Source organism: Rhinoderma darwinii, chromosome 2, assembly GCF_050947455.1.
Source record: "Rhinoderma darwinii isolate aRhiDar2 chromosome 2, aRhiDar2.hap1, whole genome shotgun sequence".
Taxonomy (NCBI): Eukaryota; Metazoa; Chordata; class Amphibia; order Anura; family Rhinodermatidae; genus Rhinoderma; species Rhinoderma darwinii.
This window is the reverse complement of record NC_134688.1, coordinates 441,126,375-441,150,785: the sequence shown is the minus strand read 5'-3', so window position 1 is coordinate 441,150,785 and position 24,411 is coordinate 441,126,375. Positions and strand designations below refer to the sequence as shown.

Genomic DNA, 24,411 nt, shown 5'->3' with positions numbered 1-24,411 from the left:
ATTTATCAACTGCAGGTGTTCTGGATTAATTCTCCTAAATCGGGGCTGGAGCGGGGAGGTCAGGCAGACGGCAGGAGAAAGGTGTGGTAAGACAAGTCATGATTATGCTAAAATGGCCTGCTAATGTCCTCTGTGCCCAGGGGCTTTCCTTCATTTATAATGTGTTCTGCTCTCCATGTCTCTGTGAGAACTGCAGTTAACATTACACAGATCGAGCTGGTGCTATGGGCATGCTGTTTTCCTGCCATATCCAATTCTAAATGAATTTTCTCTTCAACAGCATTCAGTATACTAGAACAGAGCTGAGTTTTTTTCCTTGTTTCTCCTAAAAATATATACAGATGTAGCGATCTTTAGCCCCTTCCCGCCGCAGCCATTTTTCGTTTTTTCCTTTTATTTTTATCCAAAAGCCATAACTTTTTTTATATTTTTCTATTGATATAGGTGTGTGAGGGTTTGATATTTGCAGGACGAGTTGTAGTTTTTCATGGCACCATTTATTGTACCATTTAAACTGGAAAAAAATTCCTCCGTTGTTTTTTTGCACATTGTTATTAAGGTGTTCACCATGCAGTAGAAACGTCATGTTAACTTTATTATGCGGGTCAATACGATTCCGGAGATACCAAATTTATATTGTTTTTTTCAAAAATAGTTACTACTTTTACAAGGAAAAAAAACAAATATTCTGAGAACCATGACTTTTTATTTTTCCGTCCATTGAGCGGTGTTATGACTTATTTTTTGCGCTGCAAGCTGTATTTTTTAGAGATACAATTTTGGGGGACATTAACGTATATTCACACACAGTTTTTTCAGGCGTATTTCTAAGTGTAAACGCCTTGAAATGCTCCTGGAAAAACACTAGCAAAACGCCCGCAAACAGCTTTCCATTGGATTTAATGAGAAATACAGGGTGGGCCATTTATATGGATACACCTAAATAAAATGGCGATGGTTGGTGATATTAACTTCCTGTTTGTGGCACATTAGTATATGGGAGGGGGGAAACTTTTCAAGCTGGGTGTTGACCATGGTAGGTCATTTTGAAGTCGGCCATTTTGTATCCAACTTTAGTTTTTTCAATAGGAAGAGGGTCATGTGACACATAAAACTTATCGAGAATTTCACAAGAAAAACAATGGTGTGCTTGGTTTTAACGTTACTTTATTCTTTCATGAGTTATTTACAAGTTTCTGACCACTTATAAAATGTGTTCAAAGTGCTGCCCATTGTGTTGGATTGTCAATGCAACCCTCTTCTCCCACTCTTCACACACTGATAGCAACACCGCAGAAGAGATGCTAGCACAGGCTTCCAGTATCCGTAGTTTCAGTTGCTGCACATCTCGTATCTTCACAGCATAGACAATTGCCTTCAGATGACCCCAAAGATAAAAGTCTAAGGGGGTCAGATTGGGAGGCATTTCTTCTGCGGTGTTGCTATCAGTGTGTGAAGAGTGGGAGAAGAGGGTTGCATTGACAATCCAACACAATGGGCAGCACTTTGAACACATTTTATAAGTGGTCAGAAACTTGTAAATAACTCATGAAAGAATAAAGTAACGTTAAAACCAAGCACACCATTGTTTTTCTTGTGAAATTCTCGATAAGTTTGATGTGTCACAAGACCCTCTTCCCATTGAAAAAAACTAAAGTTGGATACAAAATGGCTGACTTCAAAATGGCCGCCATGGTCAACACCCAGCTTGAAAAGTTTCCCCCCTCCCATATACTAATGTGCCACAAACAGGAAGTTAATATCACCAACCATTCCCATTTTATTTAGGTGTATCCATATAAATGGCCCACCCTGTACATTGTGCTGTGCACATGAGGCGTCTTTTTACGCTACTAAATTTAAAAAAACGCCTCGTAAAAAGAAGTAGCAGGTCACTTCTTGAGTCATTTTTGGGGGCGATTTCCCATTGACACTATAAAAAACCCCTTAAAAGAAGCTTAAATTGGAAAAAAAAGCTTCAATTTCAGCTTCAAAAAACGTGTTGAAATTAAAGGCTGTTTTTTGAAAACCGCTCCAAAATTTTCAGCCACTTCTTTTTGTATGTGTGAACATATCCTAAGACTTTTTTTTTGTCATTGTAAATTTTTTACAGCATTCACTGAGCGGGTTAAGTAATGTTATAATGTAATAGTTCAGACTTTTACCGACACGGCGATACCAATTATGTTTTGTTTTTTACTTTGCTTTAAGAGGGAAATGGGAAAAGGTTGTTTTTTTATTAGTTTTTTTGTTGTACATAAAAAAATACTTTTATTTAACTTTTTTGTAATAGTCCCCATGCTGCCATGACAACCATCGGCACTCCGCGATCACATCGCTGGTGGATAAGAGGGGACCCCTCTCTTTCTAATGGCTTAGATGCTGTAGTCACTATTGAATGCGGCATCTAAGGAGTTAAACGAGTGGGATCTCGCTCATTGCAGTGAAGTGTCGGCTGTAACATACAGCCGACAGCCGCTCAGTATGGAGCTGACTCAGCCTGTGAGCCCGTTCCACACTTCTTCTTGACGGCTATGATGTAAGTGTACGTCATATGTCGGCAAGGGGTTAACTTGACGTTTAATGTGTTAAATACACAGTAGTAAGAAGCTATAACTGACTTTTTCAATGGCTTAGATAAGGATTACTACATCTGTATGTAGTGACATTTTTAGTTGAGCATCCGATAATCCAAAAAGTGTAATAGTCTGGACTCGCTGTGCTGCCATAGGTGCTTCATGCACGTGGCTTTGTTCACTATTATTTTACTACAGCTATCAATCTCTTTAAAAGACTGTAATAGATTATAGATTTGCAGAAATATTTTTTTTAAATTAAATAAACTGTATAACTATCAAGTATCTATAATACAATAAGAGAGTGAAAGTGAATATTTATTGAGGTTGTCCTGAGAGTGATTAATGTATGAACATATATATATACACTGTGTATGTCAAAATATCATGTACAGATGTAGTAATCTTTACCTTGACTCTTAGGCCTCATGCACACGACCGTAGCCATGTGCACGGCCGTGATTTTCGCTTTGGCCGGGGGCGGAGTGTCACCCGCAAGCCGCCCGCAAATCGCGGGCCGTGCACATGGCCGCAGCCATTATTTGCTATGAGCCTGGACCGCAGAACACGGCCGTTCTTTCTGCGGTCCGGGCAACTGGGCCATGCACGGACCGTGGAAACCATGGTCGTGTGTATGGCCCCATAGGAATGAATGGGGCCGCAATTCTCCCGTATCCAGAAGATACGCAGAAAAATAAATATTTATCTAGAACTATCCTGAATCCCTCTTTTTAAGGATTTGCAGCCAGTGGACTCAATACCCCCTCCTACCTTACATATAGATCAACCATTAAAGAAGCACTCCCACAAAAAAATTATAATCTGGCCCATTAGAGAGGCACATTATGTAAATTGTGGTGAAGGTAATCTTCTTACTGGTGGCTGTATTTGTGAGTTATCTCCTCCTTTCTGGTCCTCAGCTGTGTCATGTGACCAGTAATAGGAATCAACTGCCACGGCGTCCCATGTCTGGACAGGAAGTCAGCTTCTCCATTCATTCCTATAAGACTCACATTGAGGATGTGATAGTAATGAATGGAGAAGCTGACTTCCTGTCCACACATGAGACGCTGTGGTAGTTGGAGAGTCCTATTGATGGTCACATGACACAGCTGAGGACCAGAAAGGAGGAGATAACGCACAAATACAACCACCAGTAAGAAGATTACCTTCACCACAATTTACATAATGTGCCTCTCTAATGGGCCAGAGAATATTTTTTTTTTGTGTGAGTGCTTCTTTAATGGTTGATCTACAGTATATGTAAGGTAGGAGGGGGTATTGAGTCCACTGGCTGCAAATCCTTACAAAGAGGGATTCAGGATAATTCTAGATAGATTAATATCTATTTTTCTGCATATCTTCTGATTAATTTCTTCCACCGTATGTAATAGGTCTTACGCCTCGTTCACACGACAGGGTCCGAGTGTCGGCCGATAAAAACAGCCATTTTGGGCCGTTTTTCCCGGCCGGTTTGCATCCGTTTTGCATCCGTTCCGTTTCAGTTCCGGGCCGTGTTGCCGTTTTTTAACGGCCGATTTTGACCCGTTTTGCATCCGTTTTTTTCCCTGTCTGTTTTAAAATCGGATGAATTTCATTTAAATTTGTTGCCACACACAGCCCCCTGCAGGTAATGCCACCCAGCCCCCTGCAGGTAATGCCACACAGCCCCCTGCAGGTAATGCCACCCAGCCCCCTGCAGGTAATGCCACACAGCCCCCTGTAGGTTGCACCCATCCCCCCCTTGCAGGAGAAGTCACTGACTTCAATGTCCATATATGGACAGTTTAGTCACTGACTTCTCCTGGAGAGGAATCCCCGGCCACAGGGTCGGGGATTCCGCTTCTGAAGTGAGTGACGTCACTGTGTCCATATATGGACAGTGTAGTCACTCACTTCTCCTGTAGCGGAATCACCGGCCATAGAGTCGGGGATTCCGCTTCAGAAGTGAGTGACGTCGCTGTGTCCATATATGGACAGTGTAGTCACTCACTTCCCCTGTAGCGGAATCCCCGGCCATAGAGTCGGGGATTCCGCTTCAGAAGTGAGTGACGTCGCTGTGTCCATATATGGACAGTGTAGTCACTCACTTTTCCTGTAGCGGAATCCCCAATCCCCGGCCGGCACTGTGAGGAGAAGGAGAGAGAGCGAGAGCGACGGAATACATGGCCATCACTCGGGACACATTCCGGTGATGGCCGTGTATTACCCGGCCCCATAGACTTCTATGGGAGCCGGACGGCCGGGTAAACGGCCGAAAATAGGGCATGTCCCATTTTTTGACGGCCAGGTTTCCTGGGCCGTCAAAAAATCGGTCGTGTGAATAGCCCCATTAGGGGTCTATTGTTCCTACTCCAGCCGGGTTTATGAACGGCCGTCACCCGGCCGGGAAACCCTGTCGTGTGAATAAGGGCTTAGGCCCCCGTGCACACGACTGTATTTTTCATCAGTAATTATGGACCGTTTAGTTTCTATGGGCTACAGACACCTTTCCATATTTTAACGGATGGGTGTCAATGTCGAAGAAATGATAAAACATGTCATTATTTTGTCCGTAATAACGGCACCGACTCCCCATAGAAGTCGACAGGTGCTTCCGTAATTACGGACGGCTATGGATGTGCATCCGTAGCCGGCCGTAACTACGGAAGCCTTGCTATGCGATGACAGGGGATTACCCGAGATACTTCCCTGTTTTTTTGTGGGTCCGTAAATACGAATGCACTACGGACACCCTTCAGTATTTGCGGATGATTTACGGATGACTATGGATCCGTATTTACCGATTGTATTTACGGATGGATGAAAAATACAGTCGTGTGCATGGGGCCTTAGAGTACAGGGGGGGAAAGAGACCTGTGTATCCAAGAGACCTAACACTGTGATCAATAGTGTGAGGAAAGATTGCAGATTGTCTTTGGTGGAGATTTGAGAGACTGTGAAAGGAGTTATGAGATTCGAAAAAAAAGGGTTTCTTTTGTTCCAGAAATAGCGCCTCTCTTGTCTATGAGCTGTGACTGGAATTGCAGTGCCTATTCACTTGAATCAAGCTGAACCTCAATATCAAACACAGACCCTGCACCAGAATTGTGCCATTTCTGGAGAAAAAGCAGACCCTTTTTCCAACCCTTCTATTTTGTTCTGTTTGCTTCTATGAGTTCTGTTGTGAGAGGGTATGGGATGACTGTTTGCTCTTTTTGGGAAAAATATGTTTGACTACCATCCATTTCTGTTTGTTTTCCCTAAATAGTTTTTCAAGTAAATATGTTTTTTTTTTTGTTCTTTTGGATCAACACAACATTATTATTATTATTATTATTATTATTATTATTATTATTACTTTTATGAATAATATTTCTATTACTACATATTATGTATTGAAGAGACATGATGGACAGGAAGATACAGTAGTAGGTTGGATTAGCAATGAAGTTGTGAGATAATAAGACTCTCCTTTATTTAAGGGGTTGTCTAGTTTCCGCAAATGATTGTTATTTTTTGTATAAATTAAAATTCATACAATTGTCCAATATACTTTCTGTATTAATTCCTGACAGTATTCAAGACCTCTGCTTGTTGTTAGTTATTAGGAATATTCAATATTTACTTCCAGTGGTTAAAATTCTGTCCATGGTCATGTGATCAGCACACAGGTGCTGGGGTCGTTAGAAGACACAGCTCCGATACACAAACTGTAACTGTAACGAGCCCTGCACCTGTGTGTGTCCATCACATGATTATGGACGGAATTTTATCCACTGAAAGTAAATAGTGAATGTTCCTACTTAAAGGGTAACTAAAATTTCACAAAACTTCTGACATGTAATAGTGACATGTCAAAAATTTTGATCCGTGGGGGTCCGAGCACTGAGACCCCTACCGATCGCTAAAACGAAGCTGCAGAAGCGCTCTGTGAGCTTTTAGCCGCTTGATTTCTGATCGGCTTTTCTCGGAAAACTGATGTAACGGTGTACGGACTCAATAGAAAGTCTATGGGCCCGTACACTGCTAAATCGGCTTTCCGAGAAAAGCCGATCAGAAACGAAGCGGCTCAGCGCTCATCCGACCGCTACTGCCGCTTAGTTTTAGAGATTGGTGGGGGTCTCAGTACTCGGACCCCCACCGATCAAATCTTCTGACATTTCATTATGACATGTCAGACGTTTTCTGAAAGTTTAGTTACCCTTTAATAAAAACAAGCAGGGATCTTAAAAACCATGAGGAATTAATACAGGAAGTATATTGGATAAAATTGTATACATTTTAATTATACACAACATAAGGCGTTGATGTCACTGTAGTTGAAGGAGAAAAGTTGCAAATTTAGGTGCACAGCATTTTTGCACATGATTTCCATTTTTAGGACATGCCCACCACTTTTACCAAAAAGGGTCGTGGTTTTAAGAGTGGGTGGGCCCAACAGATTAATTAACTTTTACACCAGAAAGTGGTGTAAATTCTAGCTCGTAACTGTCTTAGACTTCAAGGCCAGACACACGGACAGACATACTGAGGCAAAAACGGTGTCAAAACTGTGTGTGTGATCCTGGCCTTAAAGTGATTTTCCAGGAGTCTAAAAAATTTGCCACACAGTGGGAAATAAGATAAAATTTAGTCCACCTACATGGATAAGCATAATGTATATAAACACTCAGTCCTGCATATCTGCTACTGGGGACTAAATTGTGTTTATTAAATACTGTGAGCACGAAAGTTCTGTTATCTTAGAGTCCATGTGTGTGAAACATAGAACCCAACCTATACATACATACATACATACATACATACATACATACATACATACATACATATGTTATGTGCATCATTTTCACATCATTATAAAGTAGAACTAGATTTTCATTTGAAAAAAGTTTCTTTGGAAACAGATCAACAATAAATAACTAAACTCATCACCTCTAAAATAGAATAACACATCTGTGCCAATCATATTCATGAAATCCATTGATACGCAGGTGAGTGACAGGAAAACCTCATCCCACAGCCAATTTCAGTGACAGTCCCAGATGCAGTTTTGTTTGCCAAAACACTGTTCATGACACTTGGCAGGTTAATAGACGCAAATTCAAAACATATTTTTCATAATTCAGTAGCATCATTTTGCTGTATATTTGAAAAAAAAAAAGGAGCAAAATCATAATAGAAGAATAACCTCTTCACTGCTGGGTGTGCGGGTAACATACAGAACCCTTGGATTGTAATCCAGACTTCATCAATGCCAGGTTTTCTCCCTACATAATAGATTCTTTATTTTCAACTCTTCATGATGGTGTTTACTCAGCATGGCTTAAATTGTTGTTCTGGTGATAATATAAAGTACTCGTACATGCTCACAAGTGGTGGTTGGCCCTTTAAGGGAGTCAGATCTGGTCATAGATTAGTTTTGCGCACCATGTAGAGTTTTGTCTTGCCATTACTGTGGGGCTCCATAACTAAGTTCTATTATCATTGTTGATTATTTTTGAAAATTGCCTGGAATACACAAGAGAATTGTCCCTTCCATCCTAAGAAGGCCGTAGATGTGAGGATTCTGCTGCCACCCATACCACTGTTGCTACCATTGTCATATTTTAAGAGGTTCTCTGTTTTGGACAATTTATATTTGTTAGAAGGGACTCTTGGCAATAAGTAGATCACAGAGTGTCCCCATGCTGGGACTCCAAACGATCAGCCAATAAAAGTTACATTTCCCTGCAGTGCTACCACAGGGGAAATTAAGCATTATGCAGTGCCCATTGAAATCAATGGTTTGTATGTATAATGCAGGACAGGTCAGGTCCTCCAGAGCAAGAGATGCTCTTTGTAACTATTCTCACCACTGGTAAGATCCTGAACATGGGAAACCTGTCTATTACCTTAGAATTCCCTAAAAGTGTATATTAAAATGGGTATTCTACATGGGACAACCGCTTTAACAAAAAATTTTGGCATAGGATTTTCTCTGTGGGGCAAAAGTTACAGTAACCATTACTCCTTTCACCGTGAATAGAATAATTTTCAATGTCCTGCATCTATGTCAATAAAATACTGTTCGGTGAATGGTGTTATCATAGGAACAGTCCAATATGGGACAAAAATCTGAAGGTTTTTCTAATTGTCAGTAAATCTTTACATTTTGGTTCTGTGCACAATTCTATGATTGTTACAATCCTAAAGGAGCTATAATAGGAATGATGGATCTTTCTTAAAACGGTTCCCAATAAATTCTGTCAGATCCACTTGATGTTTAGGTCTGAAGATCAAGTCAGAAATCCAAGGGGCACGGTTTTTGAATGATTGCTGGCGATTGATGGGGTCAGAGGTCCAGAACCCCCACAGATGGCATCTTAATCGTTAAAGGTGCTTACACTAGGCATTATATAATGCATTCAAATAATTAAATAATGGCTAGGCTATCATTGTGGGGCTAAATATTGGGACCTTCACTGATCAGTAGAAAAAAATGGGGCCACAGCGGTATGTAAAGTGCAAGTGGCCTTTTCAGATGTTTTCTCTACACAGCACGACTCCCTACCCGGTGCCATACAAGAACTAGAACTCTGCTCCATTTTGATAAAGGGGCTGGTATATCTCATCCAAGGATGAATGGGGGTCCTACGGCTGGGAAACCCACTTAACATATAGTAATGACATAGCCTAATAATAGGCCATCACAGTATAATTGGAAATCCATTTTAACATTTTGCTACCTTTAAAGCGGCCACATAGTGGTGAAAAAAGGGGGGCAAAAAAGAGGCATACATTTTTTAGGAGCTGTGTTCATGCCTGCTGCCTTTTATTATGTGATCCACACTTTCATGTAAGGAGAACGATTCTGATAGTGACCGTATGTTACAGAATTTCAATTCACTAATATTTTTATAATAGCGCCAAACTGTCTTCACTCTAAAGACAATACCTAAATTGTTTTTCTGTACGGTTCATAATATAATAACATTTAAATAACTAAGTTTAGTCTGCATTACATACAGTTTCACATATTTTAAGTATTTGTTCTTCCTATTTATTGTCATTTCTTTTTGACTATTTTTGATTTTTAGGTTTTGAAGTTGAATCTTAGACTTAAATTGCTTCACTTTTCTGATATTATAAAACCTCAGCACTTACCGGCATGTTTAAGCCCTGACTTTAGCCAATGAGTCTTACCAGCATAGTCAGCATTGCTATCATTTGGTGTTTTAATAAATTATGCTGCTTCACATTATACAAAAAGCTTTTACTCAAATGGAAGTCGTACCAGACAATTATTATATCTCTGCATTTGTCAAACTTAGACTTATAGCTACATTTTAAGATTATTTCCCTCTCTATTTTTTCCAATTGCATTTCTTGGAGCTATAATGGATTTATAAACGGCATATTAACCTTATGGTGCCTAACAACAGATAGACTCCAGTTACTTTCCCAGAACCTCTTGCTTGTTCCACATTTCCAGCCTTGATTAAGCAATTTATCAGTTATTGCAGTACTGAACATATGATTTCTCCAGCTGCGCTGAATTCATTGGCTGAAGTGTATGAAAATAGAGCTGCTATTCTTTATTATGGAAGAACATAATTATGTGAAATAATATAACATTTTAGCACCCAATTGTGACAATCACCTCTAAAGTACATTTAGAACTAAGTTAATATTATGCTGCCGCTTTTCTACACAACTACATTTTTCCCCTTTTGTCTTGTTAAAATTAACCCCTCAACTGATTTTTTTTGTACCTTTTTATTGTGCATAAAAACAAAATGTATCAGAAAGAGTTTTTTTAGTTACTTTTTAATTTAACAAATATAATTTTCATTATTTTTTATATTATTTATTTATATGCGCAATCATGTTTTGTGTTTTTTGTTCTTGTATGATTCTATATTGTTGTAAGGCATCATAAATTCCACTTTCTACCCAAACAAAAAATTGTATGTAAGTAAGTAGCTGCAAGTGATTATTTTCTATATTGGCTGCTTCACTACTTTTTAGCTCTGTTACATTAAAGGGAATCTGTCAGATGCTTTGACCCCTCAAAATTGCCACAGCACTCAATAGAGGATGGGGAGAGCATTGCAACTGTATCTGGGGTAAGTCATATAGGTTGCATGACTGAGAAATACATGTTTTATGGTCCCCGGCGCCACAATCACAAGTGCCACAGAGATGACCCCTTTATGCGTAGTGCTCCAAGCTCTCTTCACTGAACGCCCCTCCCCTCTGCTCTGAATGACGGCTCCAGCATCCAATCAGAAGACTGCTAGAGCCGTCACTCATCGCAAAGGAGGCACTTGTGATAGACGGTATTAAAAAGCAGATTTCTCGGTCATGGATCCTGCAGGACCATCAAACCTAGCTATGGTTACACTGCTCTACCTGTTTTGTATATAGCGCTGTCAGCAGTTTTGATGGGTCAAAACTGTGCCCATAGTCCTTTTAACAGCTATAACAATTTATTTCAGCTTGGCTATAATATTTACCCTCACCCATGCGTTATACTGCAGTATTTCCTCCCTATATTGGTTGCTTAATATACCCCCACACAAATTCATCATGAAGCAATGGTGTGAAAAGGAAGATTTCCAGATATCTACCAAATGTTGCATGGCAGGCAAATAAACCTCCATAAGGGTAGACCCAGAAAATCCACCATTCACGTATATCCACCTCACCCCTGCAACAGTCAGGCACCCCTATTTTGTGGATCTGTGTGTAACTAACCACTGGGGCATCAACTGATCAGACTTTTATATATTGATTGATTGCCATAAATGTTTGTAGGGGGGAATCCTTAATATTCATATAGTTGCAAAATACTTATAAAAGTTTCTGGAATTTTTCTGATGCAACATTTCAGGGGTTCTCCCCTTTTCTCAAGCATAAGGGGATGCCATGAAACATTGGCGTGCCCCTGTGCACATTTCCTTGCTACATCGTCTCCATGTCGAGTAAAGACTTGTATCTCTTTATAAATGTAAGCCATTATGAACTTGTATTGGATGACATAATATCTATGGGTTGCATTCTATGAAATATTTGCACACATAAAGAAAGCAATAAAATAAATATTATTGTTGTGTCCGTTTTTCTATTTCTACTTGGGAGAAAAGAGGCTGCCTATCTGGTCAGTAACTTCAAAGGAGCACAATGGTTTGTATAATATGATGACAATTAACTTTTCTTGTCTCAAGCTTAATGGTCAATTTTAGGAACCCATGAGAATTGGAACATTGGAATACATATTGCTTATGGCCCAATTTTACTCCGCACTTGTACTAACCATTCAGCCAATGTGCAACAGAAAAAAAATATTATCTTAACTTGGGCACACTTTAATGTAAATCTCATCTTTATAGATGTCAAGGAATAGAGACTTTGACACATACAAATGTTAACAAATTATTTTTACAGATGGTGGTCCTTTAATGCATCCAGTTTGGCTAAAGAATAAATGAAATTCAACATCTCAGGAATATTACAATATGATTCCCTGTTCCGAGTGAAGCTGTCAGTGGTCACAACATGTCAAGTTAAACCATCATTTAGCTAAAGTGTCACCGGTACTTCCTGCTAATATGTAACCGAGAACAGCATGGAAATGTAAGCCTGGAGACTGGCCTGCAAACTTGTATCTTAAGACATCAGTTAACTAATAATCATAATCCCTTGTGCCCGGCAACTTGTGGATTTTCACTTGACAATCCATTTAACATCTCCTGAAAGATGTATGACAGAAAAATATATGTGGCAGAAAATATCAAAAATCCGCAAGACAGATATCGAGCCATTAAAATGTGTTTAAAAAAATCATGAAGGTTAGGGGGCTTAGTGGAAATGGTAGAGTGGTAAGAAGAAAATCCTTGAAAGAGGATCTCGGCCATATTCGTTTTATCAGTGGTCATTGTATAATAATGATGACTAACATCTCTTCATATATATTTAATAATGTATGAGTAGATATGGAATTCTGTAAAGAAGCCTATTAAATGTGATGTAACGTAACCTTGTAATAGTGGATGTAACTCAGAAAAACCTCTACTCTTGAGCAAGATGGCTGACGAGTAGAATGTGTATTCACAGCCATTAAAATTGTATAAGGTGCTATTGGTCTAGATATAACATGATAGATCCATCATTATTTTACTAGTATGGATGTAGCCATCTTTATCTTGACTCTGATAACTTGCTGCGGCGTTAATCACACAACAAAAGCCATTGAAAAGTCAAAAGAAAGGACCTTGCCACTGTGTAGGTAATGCGTTAAAAGTCAAGATAAAGACGGCTACATCTGTATATTACACAATATAGTGGTTTTAGTTAGACCTTATTTGGAATATAGTGGTTCCAAATCCCTGCTCCAAAAATGGTAGACTTTGGAGTTAGCTCCATAATGCCGCGTCCAATTAAGTAAGCTATAATTTCTTTGTCGAATTCATGCGGAATCCAATGGTATAAATATCTGTGTGGTTCTGTACAAAACTGGAAGCATATGGAGGTACAGTAGACCCCCATAGAACTCTTTGGGTGCTCTATTATGACTCTGTACAACCACCTTTTGAGTATGCCATGTGCATGAGGACTAATACCATTGGATGAGTTTCCCTGAAACATCTTACATAAATTGACAACTGAAATACATCAGTATGATTAGCACCTTAAAAATGGTGATCTATTACTGAATCATATTATGTGATCTATAAGTAGACTTTTGGGAATAGTCAATTGTGTTTTGCTGAAAAAACCTCCAAAAAAACTAAAAAAGTTCCCATTAAAATAAAAAAAAATTTGATGTGCTTTCTTCCTCCACATACATAATAAAATATTGTTCAAACTTGAAAGAAAAAATATTTTCCGGATGACCATTAGAACATGTTCCTTGCTTTTTGCCTGTGAATAGGAATCTAAAGCACAAAAACAGCTTTGTTGCACAATGAATAGGCCTCACACAACTACATAGCCAAGGTCATAAATTATCAGTTATGCTTGTAAGTGATGGTTCTATAATAATTAGGAAACCTCAGTACGTTTTCTCTTGTATCAGCGCAGTACAATAATTACACAAATGGACAATTTTTAGAAGCAGCAGGTGTCTCCAATTTTGTTGGTGGTGGGCAGAGGTCTATGGAGATTCTTGTTTGAAGTATAGTTTCTTTTGTAAATGCTTTTTATTTTAAGGTAAACCCTACCCAGAAACCATGATACATCTACTTCTCTTCATCTTTTCTGAAGCTAAGGAACTTTTATATTTTTGCATCCATTGATTCTTAATCTTGCATCCTAGCATGGTAGACTGGAGATCAATTAGTGGCTGCTTTATTTTGCCCATTTATCCCCCATTTTTTTTTTAAACAATATGAAAACTCCAATTCTTAACAAATGCATTCCTCTACGGAAAAAAAGGAAATTCAAAAACAGTCATCCATGATCTAATATTCTTCCATATATAGCATGTCAACTCTATCTGAACAAAAACAGTGATCCACTTATCTTCAGGACTTATCTTCTACAGTTGCGTCAGCCGTGGCCTGACTCAAGTCGATGCAGCGTGTCAGCCCAGTCGTTTCTTTGACGCTACGGCTCCCCTCTAACAATGCGTAGCTTCATCCGTAGGTTTAAGACCCAGTGCGACATCACTTCCCCAGGCCCTAAAGGGGAATAGATCTAGTCTTCCAGTTCTAGGTTATCAACCCCTGTCCTGGCTATCGTTTTGTTTCCATTTCTGTGATTCCCTGTATTTACCTCAGCTTGCCAGACTTTTTACTTGATCAGGCCCTTTTATTTACCGTCCCTTCTGTGTACTGAACCCTGGCCCGGCCTCCTGACTCTGTCTTCTGATACTGATTTGGAACTGACCTCTACTTGCCTGTTTCCGGTCCAAATCTGTCCTGAATACTGTCCCACCCAACCCGCTATCTTCTTTTCAGCCATCTAGTGGTGACTATCCTGGTGACCACAGGGTATCCGACCAGTAAAGTCCATACATGTGGGGGTTAAGGGGGGAGCATGGAGGATACCTTAGACACTGCACCCTAGGTTGGCTTGTGCCAACACAATAACAATCCCCAGAACTACTCTCTACCTTACTGCCAAGCTTTCTACAAGTCAATGTTGGTTTTTTTCCTCGCTTTGCTACTCTGAGCCCTAGTCCAGAGAACCTGATGTCCTGCACACCTGCTACCAGCTAGCCAGGAACCGGAATCCAGGTATGCTCTTGGACTGTAATCCTAGGGAGCGTAATATATTGTGTATTTCAATAATAAAATGGGAAATTATGTGTCCGCTCAAAATATAGGCCATGTGGTAAGTTTAGCATTTTTACAATGTACAATTGTATTGACTACAAATATAGCTGTAATGACAGGGATAGGGAAACAGACAAGTGAGCCCTAATCTACCCGCCACTCAGTCCCTGCCTACTTGCAACGACCCGCCCTAGGCAACGGGGTACAACTGGGCGACGGTCCCTACACTCAGTAAGTGCACGACAGACAACCAGACAAGGAGACACAGAACAAAGGGAAACGGGGCAGTTGCCCACGGCAACACCGTGAGCAACAAGAGTAGTAAACGAGCCAAGTCAAACAAGGAGAGTACGAGGTACCAAACGTAGAGCAGGAGAGTAGTGAACAAGCCGAGTCAAACCAGGAGTGTACGAGGTACCAAACGCAGAGCAGAAGAGTAGTCAGTAAGCCAGGGTCAATACGAAGCAGGGACAAGTAGTTCAAGAAGCTGCAGCAGGGCCAGGAAACCAACAGAGAAGAATCACAAGCAAGGAGGAACAGGAAAAGCAGGTATAAATAGACAGAGGGCGGGAGCTAGTTCCGTCTGGCCAGGCTGTGATAGGCTCTCCCACTCCTAAGCCTGCCATCATGAGTGGTGGAAGATGGAGTCAGTCTCACAGACATAGAAGCAGGTGCAGACTGATTACCTATGGGCGTGGATACAGAAGCTGTGCCTGGCAGATCCTTAACAATAGCTTTGAATGATATAATCAATGTGTTCCATTTCTTTTTTTATTGCATAATCAATTGTTAGACACAGTCAAGACAGAATATATGATCTGGGTACCTAGATTTCTATTGTAGGTTAATCAGTTTGTCAGAAAGCTATCTTGCCATGTTCCAGCAATGCCCTATAGAACCAGCCGCTCCACCACTCTGCGCCTAATGCTCAGAGAGCGGAGACATCAGCATCTAGTTTTTAACTTCCTGACATCTGTCTGGTGCCAGTTATAGTGGTCAATCCCTATTATTAAGGTTCCTGAGGCTTTAGTTATTTGTCCTGTTGACCTCTGGTGTCTGACTAGGATTGTATCTGACCATACTCCTGCCTTGTCCTGTAGTACTGTGTTTGCCCTATTGGGTCTGATCTTCTGTCTTTTATTCCTGTACTACACTGTCTGATTGTTGCAGACCCCCTTTTTGTCTGACTAGTTCTTTCCTCTAATTCTAGCTCAGATGACTACATTTTTATACCTGTAGTTTACTACATTATATTTATCATTTTTCTTTATTTTCCAAGTATTTAGCCCATTGCGTGCCTAAATATGAACAAAATGCAAAGTGGAGTAATGAAATGTCTCTTTACAGAAACTATAGATCTGGAAACACAACCAGATCCATAAAACAACGTTGATGTGAAATTACTTGAAGCATCAATAGTCCAATCAGTTTGGATCCTTTATATAAAAAAAATTGATGGTTTCTATTGGTGTAAAGTTAATTTTGTTTTTCTTTCTGAGATGTCTACACATAATGAACAACATTTTAATTAACCTTTAAATTCCATTTATAAAAAATGCAAGTGATACTAAACAGATGGAAGGTATAGCCTTCACCCTGAAGCGCAGTCATCACCCCGGCACAGCAGAGGAGGCTCTGAACTGTGATTCCCCTAATTGATCCCAGTTGAATTTCTTCTCTTATTATTTTATTGATAGTAGAATCTGTAGGTTTGAAAGCAGCATTCAAAATAATCGAGCTATTTACTCATCCTTCTATTTAATTCAGAATAATGTAGGGATGCGTGTCAAGTACTAATGTTTGTATACTTATCCTTCTAGCTGCATTTAGTCCTAATCTGTGTGTACAACACGCTCATGTAATTGCAGGAATCACACATGGCATGTATTATTTATGGAAGCCGGTATCTTTAAGACACTTATTCTGTTTGGACAGAAGTTCTATGTGTAGGGTAAGTTTCACATGTTCTATCTACTGAATGAAAGAACTAAAATACAAATAGTGTGACTGAAAGCAAAATAACAAACCAGTAACAAAACAAAATAGCAATAGTAACCGTAATATAAATAATATATTTTGAAAAATGAGTAATGGTGATAATAATAATAATGCTTTATATATACAGGGTGGGCCATTTATATGGATACACCTAAATAAAATGGGAATGGTTGGTGATTTTAACTTCCTGTTTGTGGCACATTAGTATATGGGAGGGGGCAAACTTTTCAAGCTGGGTGTTGACCATGGCGGCCATTTTGAAGTTGGCCATTTTGTATCCAACTTTAGTTTTTTCAATGGGAAGAGGGTCATGTGACACATCAAACTTATCGAGAATTTCACAAGAAATTTCATGAGTTATTTACAAGTTTCTGACCACTTATAAAATGTGTTCAAAGTGCTGCCCATTGTGTTGGATTGTCAATGCAACCCTCTTCTCCCACTCTTCACACACTGATAGCAACACCGCAGAAGAAATGCTAGCACAGGCTTCCAGTATCCGTAGTTTCAGTTGCAATATATATATAAAATTTATTTTAATTTATTTATTTGTAATGTACAGTGTTACAATGCAGTCATATGTTTTCGGTACGGTGTGTTGGCAATTAGTTGGCAATTCAAATGGCCAATATCCTTTTTAGGTGGTCATCCCTTCAGCACAATCCCTGTCCATATGCCCTGGTGATATCATAGAGGACCCCATCTTTGAACCAGAGGTGAGACCTGATAAGTAGCAGCAGCTCTCACTCTGGTGGACCTGTGTAGTCCATGGCTGCTATGTAGTACTACATTTCTCCTGCAGCAGCCGCTGCAAGAAAATTGAGCCGCTGGCCGCGTAATCCCCCAGCAAAATTGGCTGCTTCGCTGGACCTGGCTTCCAAATCAAAAGGGTCACCTGCATGTTATAGAGATTTTGCCACTTTATCAAAAATCCACAGGAAAGATAATAAATGTTGGTTTGTTAAGCCCCCACCAATTACCAGTACAGGGGACCTCAATCCCCTATTCCCTCCATAACAAAAACATATCAAATCTTTAAAAAATGCATGTATGTGTGTGTGTGTGTTTTCCTCCATACTACTTGGTGTATACTGTGCCATGCTACTAGGCCAACCTAAACATTACAGATAATTATAAAAGAAAAAGTCTGCCTAGTGGTTACTGTAGGAATACAGCATTTTATTATATGACTCAATGTCTATATGGGAATAAATGGGCATATTGTATTTGAAGTTAGAGTTTACCTTACACATGATTCACCACATCTGATGTATAGGGAGCTTTCAGTGGTATTGTTTTTGAGAATTTGAGAGTCCGAGGTTCCTTGTGCTGTCTTTTCCCCTCAGTCACAGTCGCATGCAGATACAAATTCTAATGGTGTATACATGGGAAGCATTTTATTGTTCTAACACTCCTGTAAATGTGAATAGATGCTGCTGAGATAAACTGTAAAAGAATCCGCATATAACACACAGTGCATCATGATAAATAAGACGAAAAGAGAGTTTCCAGATTCTTTGCTTATAGCTGTAAAGTTTTATTTTATAGGTATTTCTTCACTTTCCCTGTCCATGGTGCTGATCAAGGATTTTCTTGTCAAATATAGATTTTTAGCTTAATGCTAAAATATACAGTAACAAAGATAGAATGCAGCAGTCATTACAGTCAATAAATGCAAATTAAAAAGTTTCTCTAAATTCTCTAGTTAAGAGATAGGGCAGCATAAACCCGGTGCCAGATTCCCTTTACTATAGCAGATTCTTAAATAGATTGTCCCATATAAACACTTTTGTACTTTTACGAACCTTAAATTTGTAACAGTTTATAAAACTATAATCAGTGGGGGAGGGGGGTCTAACCTCTGGAACCTCCAATGTTGACCACGCTTGTGCACTCACGCTATAGAAATCAATGTGAACACATGCCAGGAATATGGAATTGGGCGGCCCAAGCACCCATTACTTGCATATGTTCACATCTGGCCCCTTATTTTCTATAACTGTGAGGGGCTCAGAGGTTGGAGTCATCGATCTAATTGACAGGTCGTAAAAATAAAAGGGTTTTTATCGGACAACTCCTTGAAGTATTTCTTCAAACTCAATAAAAACCTGACTTTAGTTCTGTTGCATCTGAAACTTAATGAGCCAGTGATTTTAAATTGAAAGTTCAGGGGTAACCTTTTTGGCTAGTACAGTGGTATGTAGTAATATTATTGCTTTTTAAAGGGGTTATCCAGGATGAGAAGAAAGGGTCTACCAGACACAGTCCATGGACAAGAGTGGCAATGTTACTGGAAAAAGATAGACTTTTTGTACTTTTCCTGAACAATCCCTTTATATATCAGGCCATGTTTTCCGCACTGACAGATGATATAAGTGCTTTATTTCTACAGCTATTTCATATAAAAGCAGCAGCTCTTTTGATTTTCTTTATATTTGCTTTCTTGTTAACGTGTTAGCAGTACTGGTGATGTAGATATTTTGCTTCCCTGACAAACAGCAAAAGTACATAGATGTAATGGAGATAATAGAAACTTATGCATGCCATTAAAGCCGGAGCAATATAAGTGACACTTCTGTGTTGAATGTTGGGGACGTGTTAGTCAGTCTGAGAATGTGTTAGAGCCGGGTTAGAGATGGGCGATGGGGCTGCTGCAGGCGAAAGAGTGCCCTGCCAGATTCTCTAAACACTACCGTTATTTCCATCTGTTTCTTGCTACTTTTGTTTATGTTGGCTATTAATCTTTAATGGGAGCGAATGGCCGGCACTGTCACTTTCCAGGGAGCTCTGATACTTTTCACTCTTTTCTGTGTGTGCAATTTATGAGGGATTACACCGTGAAGTAGACTTCTGTGTTTGTCTTTTGTTAATGGAGTACTTTATATATATATTTTTCATGTGGGCACTTTACACCTGGATTATTTTTGCATAGATAACACTTTAGATGTCCCACAAGATTTCATTTCACTTTGATTCCTCTTAGTTTAATTAACACCTAGAAATAGACGTTTTACATTATAAATGCGCTGAACAGCACAAACATATGATCCAGTATATCATGTGCTATAGGTATAAACTCTCTTTTTAAATGTCTTCATCCCTTGTTCATACTGGAGTTACCATATCACATTATTTTAGTCAAACTAAATTACAAAACTGAAGTAATTTTTGCATCCATAATGCTATAGGTTCCACATAGAGATAATGCCAAGGTGACATTATAGGTGTATATATATATATTAATATAAAAAAAAGCCATGATTTGGTATCCAATAGTCCAGAAATCCTGCTAACCTGGCATGGGGTACAAATAGTCCTAGGAACAGGAGTGTACCTCGGACTGGCCCATCAGAGTACCAGAGGATCTTCTGGTGGGGCCAGGCTATTTGCTATTGACACAATAATAAGCCCAAAAGGTCGAGCTGAAAACAACCCCATGTGGAGCTATCTATCTATCTATCTATCTATCTATCTATCTATCTATCTATCTGTCTATCTATCAACTGCACTATTGGTTCCGTCAAGAACAACGGAACCATGTCACAGCGGTGACAGACGGAAACTATTAGCTAGGTTTCCATCACCATTGATATCAATGGTGAGAGAAACAGAAGCTTAGGTTTCCGTTTGCCTTTCCGTTGAGGGGTTATCCTGACGGAAACCTCCAATGGAACCCCTCAACGGAAGGGTAACGGTGATGTGAACAGGCCCTTATCTACGTGTTTCTGTAATATTTTACAATCAAGCAGAGTTTTTCAATCCTAGTGTGGTTCTAATATGTATCCTAGTAGTGGTCCTGAGCATGTAGTATTATCTGAGATATCCCATAACTTATTTGCTCCATTTATTACAGAAGTCTCCACCCTTACCTTTAATTGAATTCGGTTAAGGACTTCAATATCTCATCAAACAAATTCAATACAATACCGCGACATGTTAGCAAACCCCTCAAGAGGCTGCAAATCACATTACAACCACTGGGTGGCCACACATAGACACTTATAGTACATCCATCTCATGACACATTATCACAAAATCATCTTTTCTTTTAAAGCTGGTCATCTCGCGCCACATATCTCAGCATATGTTGAGAAAAGGTAAAGAAGGACACCAATATCTATGGTTAGTTGCACAGATATGTATTCACAGACATGTGGCACAAGTGGCTCTGATTCATGTGTTAGCCTCACTATCTATATTATGAGTCTCACAAACAATGTTGATTATATGCACAGTATTTTCTTCATTAATACATTTTCCTTGATGATTTACCCTATGTAATGAAATCTTTAAGGGCAGGTGACTAAGTAATGAAGATGATTTATGAAGTAATTACTTTTGCCTATGTCAGGACAGGTTTTGAGTGAGATGCACTTACCTTAGAGGATATTTGTCTATACATAAAGTCGTTTCACTTATCCTGCTAAGTATTCATATCCTTCCAGTTATTCAATGTGCGTCATTGGAATATATAAGCTAAATGACATATAAGACTTTTTACGTGTAACCCACAATGAATTATTATTATTTAATCCAACAATAATTTAATCCATATTATTGTGATATATTCCTGTAGATACTCTAGTGTAAAAAATATCATCTTGATTTTACAAAACATTACATTTTCATGTTCGGAATTGATTTTTCTTTTTCAAATAAAGAAGAACTCCTTTTTTTTTTCTTGCTTTTTTTTTTACCACTAAACAATCTAATTTTGGGCAAGCTATGTTTATAAATTACATTTACTTCTGTTTGTATTGTCTTCACGTCACCTCAAAGAGGACCTGTTAACTTTCCTGATCTGCCTAATTTAGTAAACCATTGTATTTCCCATGAAATAATAATTCTGAAGATTTTTTTTATTCGTATTCTAACGCCTCATGCACACGACTGAGTGTGCCGTCCGAGTTCTGTCAGTGATCTGAGGAAAGATAGGACATGTTCTATCTTCCCTCGGATCGGAGACTCGGACCATTTTTCACGGACCCGATACACCCGCTAAAGTGAATGGGTCCATTTATACTATCGGGTGCCATTTTATGCCATCAAAAAATGGCCCGAGTGGCACAACGGTCGAGTGCAAGAGGTCTAAGTGCTGTTCATCTGTTATTCCTCCTAGAAATGTATGAATAAATTGATAACTGAGAGTTACCAGTTGGGGTGTGTCCCTACACAGATGGAAAGTGTCCAATCAGTGCTGACCGAGTGAGACTGTGTAGGGACACACCCCTTAGACAAGGCACCCAGTTGTCAATTTATTCATACATTTTGAGGAGGAATAAGAGAGGAATGGCACAATCCCGAGTTCTCAGAAAATGCGTTCCAGAATTATTTCATGGGGATTACGGTCCTCTACTAAAATAATATATGTCAGGAAAGGCGACAGGTCCTCTTTAAAGTGAATAGCTACTGTAATTTCTTAGTATATTTCTATAGAGCTTCATCTAGTGGTGGTTGTATGCAGCCAGAACTTTATTATTTAAGTATTTGGCTATGTTGGGGATTTGGAACTCTGTATTAGAAAAAGGGAGTTCTGACAGCTATAAAGATTGCTGAATTATTTCTTAACCTGAGAATGTCCAGCCTTACCATTAATCTTATCAAGCCTTCCTGTTCATTGTACTTATGTGTGATACTGCTTTTATGACGCAATACCTTAGAGACTTGGCCTAATGACTAGAGATTGATGATGCTTTCCAAGGTAGTTTATGACACCAATGAAGTTATGACCAAATTCTCGAATCCTTAAAATATTGGTATGAGAAGCATTACAAAATTATATGTTTTATTTCTTGCTCTGTAACTCATGGAAAAATGTTTGGCTGGGTTCACACGTGGCGGAATTTCACTTGAATTCCGCTGCGGACACTCCGCAGCGTTAATCCGCAGCAGAGCCGTTTCTTCATTGACTTCCACTTAAATTTAGAAGTGTTTGTTTAGACGATGCGTAAAATTCCGCTGCGGAGCATAGGCTGCGGAGCGGAATTTGGTGTCCGCAGCATGCTCTGTCTATTGCGGAGCAGTGGCGGACTGGTTGCGGACTCATGGCGGAATGGAGATTCTAAATTCCGCAATGAAGTCCGCAGCTGTCATGCACATGTTATGTGTGCTGCGGATGCGTCTTGCTTTTTTAACATGACATTTCTTCATTCTGGCTGGACCTATGTATTTCTAGGTCTACAGCCAGACTGAGGAAGTCAATGGGGCTCCCGGAATTACGGGAGCGTTGCTAGGAGACGTCAGTAAATAGTCACTGTCCAGGGTGCTGAAAGAGTTAAGCGATCGGCAGTAACTGTTTCTGCACCCTGGACAGTGACTACCGATCCCAATATACAGCAACCTGTAAAAAAATAGAAGTTCATACTTACCGAGAACTCCCTGCTTCTGTCTCCAGTCCGGCTTCCCAGGATGACGTTTCAGTCTAAGTGACGGCTGCAGCCAATCACAGGCTGCAGCGGTCACATGGACTGCCGCGTCATCCAGGGAGGTCGGGCTGGATGCCGAAAGAGGGACGCGTCACCAAGACAACGGCCGGTAAGTATGAAATTCGTTTACTTTCACTAGGGAAAGTGCTGTCCCTTCTCTCTATCCTGCACTGATAGAGAGAAGGGAAGCACTTTTTCCGCAGTCCGCAGCAGCTAGTCCGCATCAATTTACTGCACATTTTGGGCAGATCCGCAGCCGTAATCCGCAACCCGGATTAGGTGCGGCATTGATGCGGACAGTTGCGGAGGAAATCCGCCACGTGGGGGCATGCCCTTAGAGTTTGCTTATTTTATCAGCCACAGCTCTCTGTCCTGCATATTATTTGCCTCCTGCTTCCTTTTTTTTTTTACCTAACAATTGAACGGATCCATTAAGATAGAAAAAAAAAAAGTGATTTAAAAGCTAAGAAGGTACAATAAGCAGCAAAGTAATCCTAACACGTTCTTACGGCTAGCCACTCCTAGCACTACACTTTACACAAGTTGCAGGTTTTAATAGATGTTAATATTTAACGTTGTTCTTTGCTGGGAACTTGATTCACTATAGTACATTATTAAGAAGTTCTAAGCGTTGTGTCTGAGGAAAAAGATGACAATAATAACCAATCCATCATTCGTTTCTTTTCCTAGATCTTCTCGTTGACAGTTTAATGTTCTGCACTTTATTTTCTTGTGGTAAAAAAAATGTTTTGTATTTTCCAATGCTTGGCTATTACTTGGGTCACAAAATCTCTGTATTGGTCGGGCATAGTTTTTGCAAACATCTACTATATTTATGGTCCCACCAGCTATCCAAAATGTGTTCTCTATTAATAAAAAATTAAGCAGTAAATAGTCTTATTTTTATGGCAAAGAAAAAAGTTGAATGTGGAGATTAGTTTACAAAAAACTGCCTCCCATTGATGTCAATGGAAGGTCAGAGACGGAAACATCTGAAAAAAGGGCATGACGCTTCTTTTTCCTGTGAGCGTTTTTTTCTGCTCGCGGGAAAATAACACCTCCGCCTCCCATTGAATTCAATGGGAGGGTTTTTTTGGCCTGGTTTCCGAATCAAAAACCGAGCCAGAAAATTCAGTGTGAACTAGTCCTTAAAGGGTTTTCGGGTGAGGTGGG

The 24,411-nt window shown here is 39.6% G+C and overlaps 1 protein-coding gene and 1 long non-coding RNA gene across 4 annotated transcripts in view; both read left to right on the top strand.

The window, feature by feature from the left end:
- Positions 1-24,411, top strand: part of CADM2 (cell adhesion molecule 2) — a 1,303,436-nt gene that overhangs the window by 59,348 nt on the left and 1,219,677 nt on the right. The gene's annotated exons all lie outside the window — the stretch shown is intronic.
- Positions 3,648-24,411, top strand: part of LOC142741542 (uncharacterized) — a 77,183-nt gene continuing 56,419 nt past the window's right edge. The window contains exons 1-2 of the long non-coding RNA XR_012881180.1: positions 3,648-3,732; positions 16,684-16,766. This is a non-coding gene — a long non-coding RNA (uncharacterized LOC142741542). The remainder of the gene's footprint in view (positions 3,733-16,683; positions 16,767-24,411) is intronic.